The sequence below is a fragment of the Agelaius phoeniceus genome, chromosome 7 (genome assembly GCF_051311805.1).
Source record: "Agelaius phoeniceus isolate bAgePho1 chromosome 7, bAgePho1.hap1, whole genome shotgun sequence".
In the NCBI taxonomy this organism is placed as follows: Eukaryota; Metazoa; Chordata; class Aves; order Passeriformes; family Icteridae; genus Agelaius; species Agelaius phoeniceus.
Genome location: NC_135271.1, coordinates 30,889,080 through 30,908,986, shown reverse-complemented (window position 1 = coordinate 30,908,986; position 19,907 = coordinate 30,889,080). Strand labels below are relative to the sequence as shown.

At 36.8% G+C, this 19,907-nt stretch overlaps 1 protein-coding gene across 1 annotated transcript in view; it reads right to left on the bottom strand.

Moving 5' to 3' along the window:
• Positions 1–14,710: 14,710 nt before the first annotated feature.
• The window catches only part of METTL8 (methyltransferase 8, tRNA N3-cytidine), a 29,695-nt gene continuing 24,498 nt past the window's right edge, over positions 14,711–19,907 (bottom strand). Inside the window, exon 12 of the transcript XR_013183069.1 lies at positions 14,711–19,445. The gene's annotated coding sequence lies outside the window, so the exon portion shown is untranslated. The remainder of the gene's footprint in view (positions 19,446–19,907) is intronic.

Genomic DNA, 19,907 nt, shown 5'->3' with positions numbered 1-19,907 from the left:
TCTTTCTCACTCTTTACACCTTGTATCTTCTTTCCTGAAGTATCTGTCTTGCCTGGAGCTTATTTTGTTGCCTTTGATTTTAAGCCATTAGAGACAGACAGTGTTTGGAGAGAGCCATGTCTGTATATGGTTTCCAATAGCAATGGGGCATGTCTTGATGCTTTTTTCAGGCAACAGGCTTACCAGTGTAGGGTTGTTGGTTTGGGGTTTTTTTGTAATTGTTGAATAAGGCCTTCAAATTTTAGCCACAAAACACCAATGATAAGCCTGACAGATAATTAAATATTAGATGCTAAAATAACAGTATTCTAATTACAGATTCTCTGCCTCTGTTCCCTTCCAGCTTCAGATGAGCTGGTCTCATTGCATCATTCTGCAATGCCCCCTGTGCTGGGAATAGGGGAGCTGCTTTGCTCCAACTGTTCTGACACCCACTCAGTTCAGTGTCCTACCCCTTGTTCTGCCCAAGCACACCTCCAAAAAAAAGATAGCAGCCCCATAGTCAGCAGATTTAGAACAACCTTTCTTTCAGGGTACTGAGACAGTTGAGATAAGAGAGGAAAGGCTGCTTTGCATATTTAGCTCATCAGTTAATGCTTCCTAATGAGACAAAGGTGGAAGATATAAATATGAAACTGATCACAAAACAATAAAATAATTGATGCCAAAGAAAGCACAGAGTGACAGAAAGAGTATGGCTTTCCAAAAATGGATTTTTCTTGGCTTATGGAATGAACGGGTGGGTAGACCTTTTGGAAGAAATTCATAAGGAAATAGGAGCATAGGAGAGCCAACAGTTACTGAAAGAAGTGTATTAAAGGCACAACAGCAGACTACCCTGATGTAAAGTAAGCACTGAAAGAGAGCAGCAAGGCCTATTTGGTTAACTGAAAAACAGGAAGGAATCACATGAAACAGTGAAAACAAGAACCCAAAAAGGAGTTTAAAAGAATAGTAACACACTGGAAACTAGAAACTCACACAAGGAACAAAGGATGAAGGCTAAGAGGCTATATGAGTTAATCTAGGAAAAGATCTAAGTAAAAGACTAAGTAAAAGACAGCAAATAATGTGAGATGAAGAATTCTGAAATATACAAAGCTTATTTGCCTAATGTGTCTACTAAATATCTTAGTGTCAGACATGCAAAGCAATTATTTCAATGACGGTCTAAGACACACAGACCAGAAAAGGGAAGGAATGTGTTAAGCAATATTAAGAAATGCCAGTTTCCAATCCTGCTGACTTAAACATGTAGTTCAGAAAGCAGTGGATAAAGCCAGCCTCCCTGTATCCTTGTGTCTCTTGACTGCATTAGCCCAGAGCAAAAAGTATGACTGAAATTTATGGCTGGAATATTCATAACATTCTTCTGTGAGTTTTCCAGTACCTGATATCAGGGTTTCATTTACACCGAATTCCTTGTTGCCATGGTAGGCTCTCTATTTACCTGCTTATTTTCACAAAATCTTTAGAAATGTGGCATCTCTGAGACCACAACTACTTGGTCCACTTCAGTTGGAGAGTAAGCAACAAGTTCAAAAGGCATGGTGTGGCCTGACTGGTCATATGTGGGATTGTATAAACTGTGTTTCCATAGGAAAATGTGCTAAAAATTACCCTGGAGCACTTAAAAGATAAAATAATCTCTGAATCGTGATTCTGGGATGGGAGCAGGGGGAGGGTGTTCTGGAGGGGGTTATGTTTTGGTTTGGATTTTTTGAGAATTCATGAAGTGCAAGAGAGGTCAAAGAAGACTAGAAATGATGAAAATACTGCCTAAGGAAACAAAATGCCATTGGCCTCTCATAAATAACCATGCATCCCAGAGATACTGTCATAGTATATTTAAAATGTAGGTTTAGGATCATTATTGTGTCAAACCTCTCCAGTTTCCTTCCTAGAAAGGGCAACAGGCCAGCAGGCCTATTGAATAAGAAGGAAGCAGTAAATGTGGTATCTATACTTTAACAAAGTCTTTAGTTGGGTTCTCTCTAATTTTGCCAGCAATAGAAAAAATGGTGCAGACAAAGTCAAGTAACAATTTACACACAAGTAGTTAAGTATTTCTTCCAAAAAGTATTTTTTAACAGTTTTCTGACAGAGTAAGATGGTACTGCAGTAACACACTTCAGGGACTTCTCATCCATCCTATTTTACTCAAATTTTCATTGAACAGTTTGGAAAATAGAAAAAGGAGTAAACTTGTAAAATTTGCAAAAAGTCTGGAAGGGGGCTGCAAACACAGGTAAGCAGATCAGAATCCAAAATATTTAGATAATGTGAGAAACTACAACTGCAATAAGCTCATACTAGACAGACTGAAATTGAGAAAAATAAGACAGAGTATATTAATATAACCTGATGATGCATTAACAAGGCAAAAGGATTGCAAAGAAGGATAGGAAGGTTCAAGTGGATTTCAAACTAAATATGAGTCCACATGATGATCTTGCAGAAAGGCATTTCATGTTCCAAGATGTATTAGGAAGTGTGCAGTATGTGAGATGCAGGACCTAATTATTTTGCAATCTTCAGTGCTGCTGAGGTCTCAGCTGGAGCATTCTGTGCAATTTTGGGGAATGCACTCCAAGAACAATTTCAACAATTTGGATGGAGGAGAAATGAAATCAACAAGAATGATATTTTGAGTATGTGACTTACAAGGAAAGGTTGAAGAAATGAGGCTTTGCTTCCTCAGAAAAAGGAAGACTTGGAATAAAATGCATAAAATGCTGCACACAGAAAATCATGATCAACAGATCTTTGTACACACCTGAATTATAACAAGTAACTGCTTAATTTGCATCAAAGAAGAGTAGTCTAGATACAAAAAATGAAACAACAGCACCAAAAAAAATCCTTTTAACCTAAAGTCTAGATTAGATGGAACAGATTTATGAGGTTGTGGAACTCCCTTCATTTGTGGTTTTTAACAGCAGCCTATACAAACATCTGTCAGGGATGACCTAGTTACCCATTTCCTGCCACAACAGGGATAGACTGGACCTCTTTTTTTTTTCTTTTTTTCTCTTTTTTCTTTTTTTTCCCCCACTGTGATGATTTCATGACTGGAGAACCTGTTTCATTTAACTTGGTTGCTACAGATCAAGCAGTACAACTGTTACAACTGGGGAGCCAGGGCCTTAGTAAAATAAAACAAGCCTCCACATAAAATAAAAATTCAGAGAATTAAAAAAAAAAAACTAAGAAAACTAGCTTTAGTGCTTTTTATACATATATGTGTCAAAATTAATTATTCTGTACTAATTACATTATTTCTTAAAATACAATTCTATTGTCCAAAACAACTTTTATGACCATTAGGAAGTCAAATTGAGATTCTGAATTCTTTTAAAATAACTAGGGTACTAAAAGTTATTATGATGTTGATTCTTAATGTCCTTATTTAAAGCGAAGTAATATCAATGATTTTCATCAAGAAAGAGAAGTGAAACATGAAATATAGAAAAAGAACCCACAGAAAACCTGTGAATGAAGCTCTGTCAGCACCTCAGGGATATGGTGGCATTATAAACATAACCTGCACAAGAGCTTTTCTCCTGCACTTAAGATGCTGTCACCAGAACCCTGTGTTTATCCACAGCAGCTTTAGGTATCACTGTTACTGCTCCTCAGATCACATCAATGCACATGCACAGACAGAGTGTCGAGCTATAGTCACAGTTGATCTGGTGACACTTCCATCCCAAGAACTCATGCAATCCCTGCTAAAGAAACCAAGGCATCACTTATGTTGAAATCTTCATGACTACTATTAAACTTTTAAATTATTTATGAGTTATTTTTTTAAAAATGCATGTTTCTTTTTTCATTTTTCATACCTATCAAAAAGGCCTCTTCCATTTTTCTAAGCATGAAAAAAATTCTGTTCCAGAGTAACATTTTAAATTATTTATTTAAAATTACTTGCCTAAAACTCTAAAATGGTTATGTTTTCAGACCAAGCTTGTAGTTTACAAAATGTACATAGCATAAGAAGGTTTTCAGTTGTTTTAAACTCACCAATCAAGAAAAGAATCCAACTCCTACTACTGGCCTGCAGTGGGATGAAAGAAAACAAGTCAGTAAACCACAGACATCTGGTGCAAAATATGGGATGCATGGCCAAAGGCTTTAGCAGGTTCTATATTACCAAGATCCCCATCAAGCTTTCCAAAATATGCAAATTATTAGAACTACACTAAATGGTAATTGATCCAAGATCAATGTAATTCTTTCCCATTTCTGTAGACAGGTGTGTTTAATTCTTTGTGTATTTCCCAGACTCTACTAGGTGAAAAAGAACTTTGAAAGAATTCACTAAACTAGCAAGACAAGAAAGCAAAATACTATTGCTTCACTTGGTGATAACATTCATAAGGCAACTGAGGAGATTAGCTTTAATTTCCAATCTTAACACACAATTGCATGCTGGGTTTTTACAATACAAAAATGTGAGCTGGAGGATATTGTAGGAACACTGACACACCAATGACTTTTCCATTTTCTGGATTGGATTTTTGATTGTCCTACATGCCAAAATGTAGGATTTTCTCCCCCTTCCCAAGCTGGTTTAAAGCACAAAGAAAAGAGATGAACTACATAATGTAAGAATTAGCATAACTGTTTGGGTAATACTGAGAAGAAAGTACAATAGTTTGCCTGTAAAAGTAAGTTCTTATGCATGCAAAAAATCAAATGTATACAGCTGTGCAGTTGCTACCTAGAAAGTAAAAGTCTGTGCTTATAAATATATGTTTTTGTGGCTGCAATGTATGTAGAATTGCTTCTTTTTAAACCAGCTCAAAGTGAAATTGAGTTTTAGGCCTTCCCATTTTTCCACCAATATGGTATAATACTGCATATAGAATGAATGGTATCATAAGGGATTTTTTTGTATCTCATTTCTTTTTTTCACCAAATTGTATTCCTAGACTGTTCCCAGCAGCTGTTCATCTAATTCATCAGCAAGAACCATATTCAACAAGATTATACTGCTTTCATCTGTCCCCTTCAGAGAAGCAGAGGAAGAGCAGAAAAGTAGGAGAGGCAAGAATGCAGCAAGTGAGCCTATAGGAAAACACAAAATTCCCAGAGTCCTGCAACTCAGTTAAATCCTAGTTATAGGCAGAACACCACAAACTGCCCTTTGATGTGTTAATTGAAATTTGGCTTTCCACATAGTCCCATTTTCTTCTCAGCACAAGGGACACTAGCTGTTGTTGAGAAAGAAAAAAATTAAATGCCTGTCATATAGTTTTTCCTTGCTTACTTCAAGAACAAAGGGTTAAGACAGGCATTGAAAAAGCATCCAAGGGATTAGATAAACAACTAAAAATGCTTATGTACATGTATATATGTGCACGATGATAAGACAATTCCTATACATCTTTCCTTCTCTCCTTGCTGCGACACACACAAAAGACAGTGTCAAGATTGTTAGGCCTCCTCCTTTTCTCTTCTGCTAAAGCTTTCACTAGGCACAATGCTTATTAGTACCACAAGAAATAGGGATTTTGCAGTTCAAATGAATCATATATCCTGGGGTGTAATCAATGGCTAAATTAAAAAAAGAAAAGGTCATAAGTTAAGGACTGAAACAGCAAGCAAACCCAGAAAGGAATAGCAGATGTTAAACATGCCACAATATGTAGAGATGACATTAACTCTTACCTGCATCTTATCAAAGGAGCTCAAAGATCAAACCAGACATATTAATCTCTTGCTGGTAATTTGCTGTATGGCAGTCCAGCAGTGTTTCACACAAGCATTAACAATCAAAACAAATAGAGATGGGAAAGAATTCTGCACGTCCTTCAGCCAGTGCAGGATTTTTCGTTTTGTATTTTTCTTTTCTTGGTTCAGTATCAAGCACTAGAGATTTTTAGTGGTGGATCTGCAGCCCAGTAGCTCTCAATACACAAGAGTATTCTTCATTATGGTCTAGTTTTGCTGATTTTTCTAGAAGGCAGAAGAGGTTTTTTTGCTACACTCTCTCATTAGCCTTCTAATTCTCCAATAAGTACTAAAGGGGGTTGGGTTCATAATTCTTGCCAATTTTAGTAGGAAGCAATTACAGTCCACTAATAATAAATATTTATATTTGCCAAGTTGTTTTTTCTGTTATGTTACATCTTGACCTATAGCTGTTCATTTCACAAACAATCCATATTTGTTGCATATCTGTAAAAGTCAGTATCAGCATGCAGATGCTGTCACATATTTTGAGGATGTCCTGTTGCTGTCTGGATTGCTGTGCAATTTATATCCTCCATTATGACCTTATTTTGAGATATATTTCTCATCTATGCTATATTTCAATCCCCCTTTTTTAGATTGTCCCCTATTTGTTGGCTCTGTGCTGGTAATGAAGTGGCTCTAACTGAATGCTTTCAGTCTGGTCTGACAGATGTATGCCAGGATGAATCTAGTGTCATAGTTCATATATTAGAGAGAAAAAAAATCAAACCTGCATCGTCTGCAGCATTGATTAAGGGACAGCTTGAATCCCTAAGGCATTTCAGGGCATACTGATAAAGATATTCCCTGTCAAAATAGGAGAATTTAATTTATTGCACATAGAATAAAAAGCCAGGTTCTGGACATATTTAGCACACAGCCTGAAACGCACTAGCATGAAATGAGGCAATGAAGTGGTCTCACTGTGCCAAGCTGAGTATCTCAGGATGTTGACATCTAATACCACAATGCAGAACTCTGCCCAGTCTTGAGTAAAATTTACAGTACTTTCAGACAGTAAAAGGATTCTTTCCCCTCACACTACTGTTCTGTCTCCCTCTGGTTTGACATAAATAATTCTTTTTTACTTTTTGGAAATTATTCAATGAAATCCTTTTCTTGCCTTCTCAAGTTCTCTCTACCATGTATACATATTTCTTCAAGTGTTTTCCCATTTTTGATCAAGAAACTTCAAGTTTCTCAGGGAGGATCATTGGAAAGAAATTCTGAGGCCATCTTTAGTATGAGTCTTGTTTTCTCTTTTATAGTGACAGAAAAATTCCCTAACACAGACTACAGCCATTGCTGAGCTTAAAGCTACAAGGCACCCCTTGGTCTGAGAGTCAGCTGATTGTACATGTGCAAACAAATACAGGCAGGTACAAACTGAATAACTGAATGGTGCCTCAGAGCCACCTTCATTTGGAAGAGGCTATTACACAATGCACTGAAGCACCCATAATGGCTCCATTCCTGCATGTATGTATAAGCTCAGCAGAAGGTGATCTCCACTGCTCTGGCAGGAGGCACTCAGACACTATTCAGAGAAAAGAGTGTTTCCATGTCATTAATCAAGCTGGTGACTAACATTAGTACACCCATTGACAGGATGCTCACAGCAGCTATTATTGGTTATGGATGTCATTCAGTGTTAGCCTCTTCCCATCGTGCTGCATTCACGATGTGCTGGCAGAGGCTGTATTTTATACATTAGCTTTCCTAGGAAAGGCCAACTGCTCCATAGGAGTAAAACTGTGATCATCTTGAAGTCAGGAGCAAATCTCTCATTAGAATCATAGGCCTTTAGGATCACAAATACCAACTATTAACCTAACATCAGAAATAGGGCTAGACTTTCACAGTAGGAGTTACTAATCCTTTATTTCTTATCTTTCTCTCTCAGGAAAACTTATTTTCACATTGAAAAATCTTTTATAAGACTCAATACTGACACACATAAGAGGATATTTATCAGACTTGACCACTAAAAGACAATGCATCTCATCTTCTGCCTTCCAAAGATAGATTCACCATTCATATTCATCTGTCATAGCAACAACAGTGAAAGCAATGCCTGTCTCAGATGAAGGGATTTGGCCAACATTTAAGGGACTAGGGAGGCAAAGAAGACATAGTTTGCTATCAGATTACTTGTCATGCATGTGCTTAATAAAGTTTACAGTCCTTAGGAAGAGCCAAAATACTTCTTTCATTACCAAGAAAACTTAACCTTAAACCACTAAAATCAGCCATAAGACTCATACAGACAACTTTGTACACAATTTGCATTTTTTTCCACAGAAAGTCCCACCCAATTTTCCTATCAGACAATTCCACTTCAGGTAGCAAGGGTAAGTGCCTAATAACACACAGGGCTCTTTAGCTGCTTGCACGCTAACAACCAGGATAATTGTGCCTAGCTTTTTATTTCAAATGGAGACTACCTGCTTCCCATCATAATGGTCCTTCATTAGAGGACCTATTCCATCATGATTTATATGATACCTAGGCAAGTTCCCAACGGGAGTTGTACTTTGAATAATAAAGGTAACTTCTTTGTTCCGTACAGATTTTGTGCCAGTTCTATCTCCTTTTCACTTATTCTAGTCACTATTTTGATCTTCTTTTTGATGACAGTACGACAGTACACTCATAAATTCATATGCCAAGTTATTAAAAAGTTTTAAAAATTCAAAGAAGTTATGAAGTATGCTGTAAAACTTGTTCCAAATTGAGTTTTTAGTATAAAGGATAATCCATGGCCAATTGCACATATTCATTTATTTACAACAACATTTAGAGGCAAACAAAATAGCAGCAAGACATTTCTGCAGATTAGTTTCTTTTTTTCCATTCTATTTTTAATGCATTTCTATATTGATTCCTGACCACACCTCAGGCATGCACAAAGCAACTCAACTGCTATCTATGTAGTTCTATGATTCTACATAGAGCTGGGAAGAAGCAAGTCAACTTGCTTTGTTTTGGAATTTTTATTTTGGTTTACCCACACATGCACACAAATATGGATACTTATGCTCCTTATCTGTAGTTTCTGAGACAGGGCTGAACTGTTTCCAAAGAAAACACTGTCATGGTCAAACTTTGCTCTTACTGCAGAAAGATCCATTGGTTTAGATGACTGATGTTTTATTTCTGAGCTTTAATAGATCTCTTAAGTACTTCAAATCTCATTCTTGGAGTGCCTAGAGAAAATAGAGCAGAATACTGCTACCAATTTATTATTCTTTCAATAGGTAGAGCAAAGAACAGAAGATGCAGAAGAACAGGTGAGCTGTATCCTCCATCTCTGAGAATACACAGCATTCTTCTGTCTTAGCTGCAAATCTTCAGTGCCAAACTTACTGCTGTGCATGTTACCACATCCCCTTCACTCTAACCCAGCTGAGTTAACAATGAGTGAGATGAGATGATTATTCACCAGGGTGGGACAACTTCTTACACAGGCTCATAACCAATTCGTTTAGCAGCTGTCCTGAACTTGAGGATTGCAGCCATGCCATGCCTTTTTTTGCTGATAGGACACGTACAAAAATATGCAGGTTGTCTGAGAAGCCTTTGTTTACATGTGGCTTTAGTCAACCTTTATTATGGTGGTTATCTTATCCATGGCTCTTGTTATTTAGTCCTGACATTTAGCAATAGTAAACTGTTTACTGGATAGTTTCCTGTCATGGGATATTCAACAAAATGAAAGCAAAGATGATATAGGAAGTTTTTGGGGAAAAGTTAAGATTCCTCTTTTATAGAAGTTTCACTTTTCAGTGCTGTCATTCCAAACTCTAGCCCTTCTACCATCATGTGGTAAAGGGTAAGAGTAGCCCTTTTGACAAGGAATGCTGCCGAGGAGGGGAAGAAAAAATTCCATCTGGGGACCAGGGTGCGAATAACTGAGGCTAACACACATTCAGAATAACTCAGGACATTCGAGACTCCAGCTGAAAGAGCAATTGCACTGTTATTGCTAAGTTCCCCTAAAGACAGTGTGAGTGCAGAGTCCACAAAGACATTAGCTTTTTCTTGCTTTTCAGGATAAGAACCAAACTATCCCCCTGCCTTAATACAAACAAGTACTTACTGCTAGGATAGACTCAAAAATGCTACTTACAATCTGATGTGTCTAATGCTAAGTATATTAAATAGAATATGAAATATCTATTCTCTATTACTGATTTGGGTATTTTTCCACAAAGCAGTTCCTGAGTATAATTCACAAATTATATTCCTGTCTGATTTCAATATGATTTTGCTTTTACATAAAAATCACAAATTCCAAAATATTACGAGTCTCAAGCACCTTGTTAAATATTATCTTGTCCACAAAGACTGTACAAGATACCTGAGAGATCTACACACAAAGGCTGAAACAGAAGGAGATTGAAATGGTGTATTATTAAGAAGTCCCACATAAAAAGCAAGGTTTCTCTTATACTTCTAATACAGCCTTTTGTGTAACCCCCAAGGCAAAACTTCTTATAACCACTGCCTGCAGGAAGAATTTTCTGTCAACAAATACTGTACACTAAAGGAACAAAATTACCTCTGTCACATTCACACCAACCCCACAGCTCCTTAAGACAATCATTTTCAAAATATCTTTGTTCAGTAAAATAGGCATTGTTTGAAGTTTCTTTTTGGCAGACTAGTAGAATCAAAATGAAGGCAGACTTGCTTACCACTCAAAGCACTTGCCTTCTTTTTAATTTCTCACAGGAATGAAAAGTATATTCAGCTTTTCCTCCTTCAGCACCACACTCTGCCCTTGTAGATTACTGAAACATGAATTTGTGCAGGCTGTTTCAAGTAGAAGGATGTTCCTATGTACAGGAATGATGTTAATTCCTGTCACTCTGAACATCCAAGTGAGATTGTTGTTAAAGCTGCTTCCAAAGGACCAAGAGAATTTGTGCCATCCAGTTCAATGACTTTCTTCACCTCTATTAGACTAAACATAAATGTAATATAGCCAAGCCAGATTCCAAAGGTTAGTCTTTCATTTAGGCAAAATACTGGAGATGCAAAACCTGTGGAGCATTTATAGGAATCTAGCATGGATTCAATAAACCAACTGAACATGAAAGGAACATCCTTTCTAAATGCAAATTATTCAGGTGCAATTTGAGTTCCTTAAAGGTTACTCTTCAGTTCCCTCTCCCTGTCTAATAAATGAGAATACAGAATAGCTTAGCTTCCTTTTTCAAAATTCTTTATATTAAGTCATTCCACTGTTTCTGTTATGGGCCTTTTCTGTATTGAGCAGATACAGACTCTGGACTGCTTCTTTTCTGTAACTGCTGAACAGAACATTCCATATTAGTATTTTATTAAAGCATTTCTTATAGAAACTTAAAAACTAATTTAAAAAGCAGGTCTGACAACACAGCAATGTACAGATATACTCAAACTGCAGCAACTTTGTCTTTTTCTTTCTTTTTCATTTTGCCAAAAGAGCCCAACAACTCTTGATAATACACTCATCAAAGTGTCAACAGATCCCTGAAAAGGTATGCCCAGGAGTTCTAGATCTGACTATGACATTTCTTTATGATGAGATCTTGTCTTAAGTGAAGTCTGTGGCAAAACTTTTACTTGATTTCTCGTAATATTTGTTGCATCAAATTTGAGACAGGGTCATCCTAGGAATCACATGAAAGAAAACATGTCATATGATACTAGGAGTGTAATAATAGAGGTGTTCTCACAAGAGGGACTTTATTTGTGCATATAATAGCCACTGACCAGTAGGCTGCTGTAGGCTCTTTATGGCAAGGCACACTCATTAGAGAAATTCACAAGTATATTTTATACCCCAAACTTGTGGGTTTTTTATGGGAATTTAATTTTCCACAAGTCACGTGGCAGCACTGTCAGAACTAACAGGGATGAGTGAAACTGTAAAAAGAAGCACTAGCAGTTTTGTGAACACAGTAAATATGATGCATTTTCCATGGGACTTTTTTCATATAAGGTTCAAACAAGACATAATAACTGGTCACACAATGTTAAGAGCTTAAGCTGGAATTGTGGCTGGATTTTAGCCAATCAATAACTCATTCCATATCTCTGTCCCACCTCAGCTGTATTCTGTATTTTTTCCCCACTATTATATATTTATGGTAGAACACATGAAATAACTAGTATTTGGAATGTTGTAGGTACAATATAGAAAAATAACAGTAAAAAGTTCAATTAAGAAAAAGACATGTATCATGGTTTTCAGTCTGTGCAAAGACAGCACCCAAAATAAAGATAATTATAATAGAAACTAATAGTAAATTCCCAAATTAATAGCTTCAGCATACCATGCATAATTGAAATAAGGATTCAGTCTTCTCCAAAGAACATTAGGAAATGGGCTGGATAATAAACATTTTTCTACTACTGGAATAAACCAGGACTTTCTTGTTTTCTTTATAACTACCACAGACAGCAAAAATACACTTGTAGGTCACATATTAGGCATTTATCTTCTGGAGCCCAGAGACCTTGACTCCACCTACATACTGCCAAGAAACTCCATGAGAGGAACAGACAAGATTATTATGGCTAGGGCCAGACCTTTTAGTGCCAGGAGAGTCCTTTGTCCTTGTTCAATCAAAAAAAGATTCTTCTCATCATGCTGCTATAACATTGTCAAGAAACCCCCTTTTGTTGTAAAATCAAGTTAGTCTTACACCAGCTGGAAGGAAACTGATAAAATTCAAGTATTTTCAAGATTTAATGAGTCCTTAATTTGTCATGGCTTCATAACTCACGCATGGCTGACTAACTTTTAAACCCTGAAACTTTGGCTGCTTTAAGTTCTCAGAGAAAATGAGGGCACAGGCTCATTTTGAAGCTCACATCCTACAGTAAGGTAACGGCTGGTTTTTGACAGATGAATCAGCTGCACATGAGCTGCCACTGTACAAAAGCACTGCATGCTGGATGCAATGGCCAGAGCTTTGTCACTTAACATAGCTACAGGTTTTTTACATCCTGTTAAAGAGTTCCATTCCCAGCTATTTCACCTACAAAAAATAGCTCTTGAAACATACTGTGTATTCTCAGGATGAAAGTTAGACACAAAGTTTAAATTAAAAAACTATTTTTCCTCAAAACAGTCTTTCCTCTGCTGCCATCGACTTACTAGATAGTCTTTCCTTAATTCAGTTACAAGGAGTTTTGCCCACTTGGACTGTAAGCAATCTAAATATTGAAGCATGTGCTTCAGTCAGAGCAGAGCCAGGCACTGGAGCACCCCTGGGCCAGACTTGCCTGCCAGAACAATACCCAGGGGAGCTCCCAGCTTGTTTGAGGACTCACTTTCCTGGAAGACCTGGATGGGGAGATGGCACCTGTGCTGCACACACTCTGCAGCAGCAGATTTGAGCAGAGAGAGCCGGGGTGAGTCACTGGCTGAGGTCTGCAACATGCTTAGCCAAACTGATAGTATTGCTGACCAGGCAGGATTGCTCCCTCCCTGTCCCACATTTTCAGGTGGTAAAGAACTCAGCCAGCATCTCTTCAGCTAGGATCTATGCAGAAGGCACAGAATGCTGTCAAAATAAAACACTGAACCACCAAAGTAAAAGCTTGCTTTATGAAGAATGAGCTCCTACTGCTGAATACTGAATTATACGAATTTATCTAAAGTGAAAGTGAAAATGCCTGCGTTAATTCTGATTCTGTTACAGCATTTTGAATGTCATAGGTCCTACTTTAGCAAAGTTTCCAAACAAATCAAGTGTGCAGAACTTCATCAGAAATTTAAAAACCCCACACCCATCTATGTACTGAATGTTAGTATAGTACACCAGCTGCAAAAGTGATGTTAGCATAAATCTCTGATAATATTATTCAATAATATTATTATCAAACTGAAAATTTTCATGCAGACTCCCACAAACTCCTTATTCCCTGAATACAATAGCTAAAACCCAATCAAAGTATCAGAATTCACCCCTTCCAAGGCTTAACCTAAGCTTCCTTCCTTAATTTAGGTTGCTCTTATGTTCCCTCCTGCAAAGTCTACTTGTTCCACCACCTCTGCATATAGCAAAGATACACAAGCTACCATGAGAGGGTTCTGATGCTTATCAAAGACTGAAAGTTGTCAGTTTTCTATATTTCTTTTAATAATTTTTAAATTTTAATTATTTTTTTGTCATAGAAACCACAGCTCTTCAGGACTGTGTGTCATACAAGCACAGCTTGGTTTTGATACAACCCTATTAAGAATGAAATCATTCATGTCACCAACACTGCATAGGAATGCCCATTGTTAGCAGATTAGGGCTTTAAATGTTCACCTCTATATTTAGAAACCAAAAACCAAATGGCCAGCTTTCCTGATGACTCAGCATCCATACTGACTGCAGAAGAATGCAGATCCCCAGCAGGCCCCTTGCATAAAAGTGCTTCCAAAGTCCAAACATGAAAGTTATGGCTTGTATACTTTTCCAGATTAATAACAAAAAGACCTTTATTAGTTTTTCTTTTACTACTCATTCCATACAACCATTTGTTTAAGGAAAAATTTCTAAGTGAACAACCTTTCTCTCTCTCCCTGCATTAAATGCCTGTTTAAAGAATTTCTTTCTTCTCATGGCTGGACCTTTCTTTACTTGGATGCCAGCCAATTTCCATTTCTCTACCTCTCAGCCTGCTGATGTTCTCTATGCTCTCATTTTATTTTTAAACATACACATATGTACATGTATGTATATCTACAATTTAAGCCTGTTAGGCTTATCTTTGGCAATAACTGTTTTCTTGTGGTTCTGCTTTGTTTTGTTTTTAAAAGAGGGAGTACTAACACTCTTGGAGAGATAGAAAAGGTTGCTCTAGGCTACCCTGGGGAAAGTTTGCACGTTCATTGCTGATCTGACCAAACAAGCTGGGCATGAAGACCAAGAGGCCTGAAATTGTCATTATTTATGTAGTTACACATGGATACACATGCATGTTTATGTTAAACTTTTTATTTATTCACTTTAAGATTACAACCAGTAATACTTACATAATGTATACTTAAAATATCTAATACTTACTTACACTCCACTTGAGAGTCTCCAGAAGCTTTATTAAGATAAATCAGAAGGTAGTGTAGCTGGAAACAAGAATATAAAAATGATATAAATATCACAAGCATACATATAGCATACCTCTACAAAAAAAAATTGCTGGTAACACACCCAATAAGACAGCTGTATTCTTGATCTCATATAGGAATGGAAAGTCCACCAGAAAAAACACTTAGCTAGTATTTGCCTGCATTAGCTTCAGCTATCTGTGACTTCCACAGAGTGTCATGTTTGCTTTCTTTTTTAATCTGATTTACTAATTTAGAAAAAGGAGAATGAGTAATTGGAAAAAAAATGGAAGCCCAAAGCATAATACAAGTTTAGATGATATTGCTTTACTGGATTTCCTAAGAGTCACATACATTGTGCAAAGTCTTTTGGTAATGAAATAACACATCTGTGATGTGTAAAAACATAGGAAAACATAAATATGCATTTTTATTTTCTGAAAATGCATTAAAAAAGCCATTTTTCCCTTATTGGGTTTTTTTTCCTATCTTCACAAATGTTATTTTAGACTTCAAAGGTCTTTTAAGAATAGGCATACTTTCTCACAGTAATTTTCTCAAGTATTTGAGAGAAAAACAACAAATATGAACATGTCTTAAGGATTTTATTAAAAATCACTTACCTTAATCAATCATGCTTATCTGGTTGGTTATTAAGTTTCATAAAACTTATTATCCACCACAGAATTTATTAGGATAAAAAATTCTGAATATCCTACACAAAAATATAAACACATATGTGAGCAAACCAAATTTCAGCCCTTAAACAAAGTAAGAGTAGTGAATGAAGTATTTTTGTACTTTAATGTCTGTTTGTAATTTTATCTTTACAGGTAGTATTAGGCCCTGTCAGGGATTAGCCCCAGCACCAACAAGCCACTCACTCACTCCACTCTGGTGGAGTGGGGGAGAGTCATGAGGGTAAGAGCAAGAGAAGTCACAGGTTGAAATAAGGACAGTTCCATAGGTAAAGCAAAGGCTGTGCACGCAAGCAAAGCTAAAGAGTGAATTCATTCAGCACCTCCCACGGGCCAGCAGCTGCTCAGCCATCTCCAGGACAGCCAGGGCTCCAGCACACACAATGGTGACTTGGGAAGACAAACACTGTCACTCCAAATGTCCCTCCCTCCCTCTCTCCCTTCTGTTTTCCCCAGATTTATATGCTGAGCATGACACTCCATGGTTTGTAACATCCCTTTGGTCAGTTGGTATCAGCTGTGCTGTGCCCCCTCCCACACCCCTGTGCAACCCCAGCCTTCTCACTGGTGAAGCAGTACAAGAAGCAGAAAAGGCCTTGATACTGTGCAATGCAGCTCAGCAATAGCAAAAACATCGCTACATAACCAAACTGTTTTTAGCACAAATCTAAAACATAGCACCATCCCAGCCACTGTGAAGAAAATTAACTCTACTCCAACCAAAACCAAAGCACAAGCCATTAATTTGGATTCCAATTATGAGAAACTAGTCAATATCTTGAAGAAGCTCTATAGACTTTGAGAGTCTTCTGGACTTAAACTGACATAAATGACATTAGAAATATGGGTCAATGATTCAAACTTTTTTTTTTTTTTCAGATTAAACCCTGAGGCCTTTTACTAACATTGTTTCTAAGTAAAATAAATATTTACTGTTTCTGATATTCTGCCTCCAGGCAATTGATGCAAGAAGAAGAGTGCGATTTAGTAGCTTGTTAAATATCTTAAGTGATATAATAATACTTGCATTTTTTGTAGACTGTGTACCATGCAGCTTCCTTTTCCATCTGCTTTCTTTTGCTATTAAAATAAGTACATGTAAAAGAAAAAGAAACTAAACCCAAGGTTCTTGTTGATTGCATTGATTCCTCATAAACTTTGGTAAAATAAAATGTAGAATTACTGCCAGGATGGTTTTGGTTTTCTTTCTTTGTATAAGCTAGCTCAGACTGTTTCTAATTTAAAAAGCAGATCTTATTTCAGAGTTTCGTAACTATCACTGATGATTTATTCAATTCACTAATGTTCACTCTTGAATAAAAAGATGACGTTTTTATCTAAAATAAGATCATGACTATTTGTCATAATTTATATGTCAGAGAAAGTCATGGTCCACAACAATAACAGCTTTTTCATGTCACCTTTTCTTAACACAAACATCTCTGGTTCTTAGATCACAAAAATTCAAAAGGGATTAAATGAATGATTTTGATCAGCATTGTGTGTCATCTTTGGGTTTAGCTCAGCCCACGTGTAAACAGGCTTAGCATTGTCATTGAGAATTGCACCCATTTATGCCAGGGATTAACATGCCAGCGTCTCTCTCTGTGAAATCAGAGCTCCATGCTAAAAATGCAGCTTCTCGCTACTGTTATTTTCTTTTAATTTTAAGTAAACGCACATTTAACTACAGGCTGCACTGGTAGTTTGCAGGGATGGAGATTAAACCTGAAGTGAGCACAGAAGACTCAACTCTGCTCCACTTCAGAGTAAAAATTGTTTCTCTGAGGGATTGTCACCCACATGCAAGTGCTGGAGTGCAAATCTCCTCCTTGAAATGCCTCACACTGCCTTTTCACTTCTCCACCCACTTCTCTTTCTCATGCTCTCACTGTTGAGTGTAATCAATGTCATTGGAAGCTAAGCTGCCCTATTCCTCAGAACAACATCTGACTACTGTGCTTAGTAGGGAATGTAGCAAATAGAGCCATTAAAAATGGCAAAGCCTTTCCTAGTGTAAAATAAAGGACTGCTGGTGGGTTTGGATTCTCTAAGCCCATCTGCTAAATGCTACACTGCACAACAACCCTTTTATTCAAGCTGAAAGATGCACTCCTCCATTTAAAGAGCACTTGGTGTATCAGAAGGAAATGGAGGCTACAGTGTGCTTGACACTAAGGAAAGAAAAAATTAGTGCTGGCTTTGTAATGAAACCCTCCAAAACAGCCACTCTCAACCGAGCATAATTAATTAATTGTAACTCTTATACCAAACCAGCTACTTTCACTCTTTGGCCTTTGGCTTGTCCATGTGCCAGTTTACAGTCAGGAGTGACAGGGAAGTGTGGCAACACTGTTGTCTCTCTCCTGCTCTCTCAGGAACTGTACTGAATTTGTCATTCCATATAAAATATTAAGTGCTGTATGATTGCTACAGGACTACATGTTGTCATGCCAATTATTATGTTCTCTATTTCTCTCCGTTTCCCCCTTTATCTTTTCTTAATTTGGTAACTGTGTCTACTAAACCCATTTTGTATCCAGGCCTATTCTTCACCTTTACTGTTGAGCTGAATGTTGAGCAATGTTAGGATCTCACAAAAGGTAATGACAAAGGTTTTAGGATTGTTATTTCTTTGTTTCTTTGGTTTTTTAATTGAAGCATTTAAAAATCTTGAACAGTAAATAGGCAAAATTTCCCATTCACACATATAAAAATGCAAACGGAAAATCTAATACAACCAGTTTTTGGTAATTCACCAATCTTTTAACCTTGTGAACATTGTGATTCCTTGTTTTAATAGGGCATGGTGATGAATATATACAATGCAAGTTTGTTGCCTGCCAACTTGACTAATTCATCTTGCTTTTTGTATCATGTAAAGGTATAAATTAGACCTTCTAAATACTAAAACATAACATTATATGCCATTCTCACACTGTCTATCATTCAATTCCCAAAGCTGTTTTCATATGAAAATTCCTAGAGACATGAAAAAACTTCACCATCTATTTTTGCTGCATCTTTTTCTTCTCACTGAACATGACACACTACAGAGAAGACTATACATTGGATTTATGCAGTAGCTATAGAGCATTCTATTTTTACATCATACTTAAACGTTTTAACATTTGGCTTGTTTTTATAACTAGGAGGATACACCAACTCTGGTTTTTAAATTAATTTAAGATTTCATTTAGTATCAAAATACAGGAATGCTTGGATTAGTCTTAATCTAATTATTTATCCCATTGTATATGTCATCTGTGGGTTTTCACCTTATTAAGCTAATTCACTTGCTTCCTTAATCTTTTGAGTTCCCTTCAAAATTGTAGCAACCCAATCAATAAAATATCCTCTGAAAATGAGACTATCTTATTGCTAACTCCTTTTTCACAGCAACAATTGACAAGATAGCTTTAGCTAACATTAAGTATACAAAGCTTCAAAACACGGATATTAGCTTTAATATTCTTGACATACATCATACCTCAAATAAGCGAAATTTTCAGCCCCCTGGATAAGTGCTCCTCTGCAACCATAAGTGTTTTAAAATAACAAAACATATTCAATCTCTAAATTGCTCTGATCCCAGATGAAGCCTATTCTGCTATTTTTTTAAAGTTTTATTTCTAGTTTATACAAATTCACTATAAGTTCTGTTGAACAGATGCAAGTATAACAGAAACTGATATTGGGAGGCTCTTCACAGTGATAATCTGCAGATATTGTCTTGATTTAAATGGGACACCATCAGAACACATGGAGTAAATTTAATTGTTCTACCTTGATTGCACACAATCAGGATATAGACACTTCTGTTATTCTCGGGTATTTGCTTCCCAGGAGGTTAGGAATGTAGCTTCTGTCACTATAGGATGCTACTTGAAAGAAGGTAAAAACATTTTTCCCTGAGGAGAAAGCAAAAGCAGGTGTATCATACACTTGCTTGCACTGTTGAAAACATGTGCATAGCACATACAAACTACAACAAATGAAACATTCCATCTTTTTAATATATTGAAATGCATTTTGCACATATGGATGAAAGAGAAAACCTGTAATATTCCACTAAGATGTGAAAATACATTACCATTTGGGAGAATAAAAACTTTGAAGATATGTCTTTCTACCTCCAGTCCTGGACTGATTGCTTTGCTTACCCAGATTTCACCCTATTTTTGTGACAAATAGTCCCCTTTCTCTTCTTGCCTCCTCTATTTTTTAATTTAAATAATTTAATTAATTCATTTCATTTCATTCATTTCTAGGCCCAATGTCCTCACCCTGTCCCACTGTATCCTGTTACAAATCTTCTCCATAAACCATGTCCACAGTGTCCTGTTCCTCGGTTCCCTGTTCTGTATCTCATT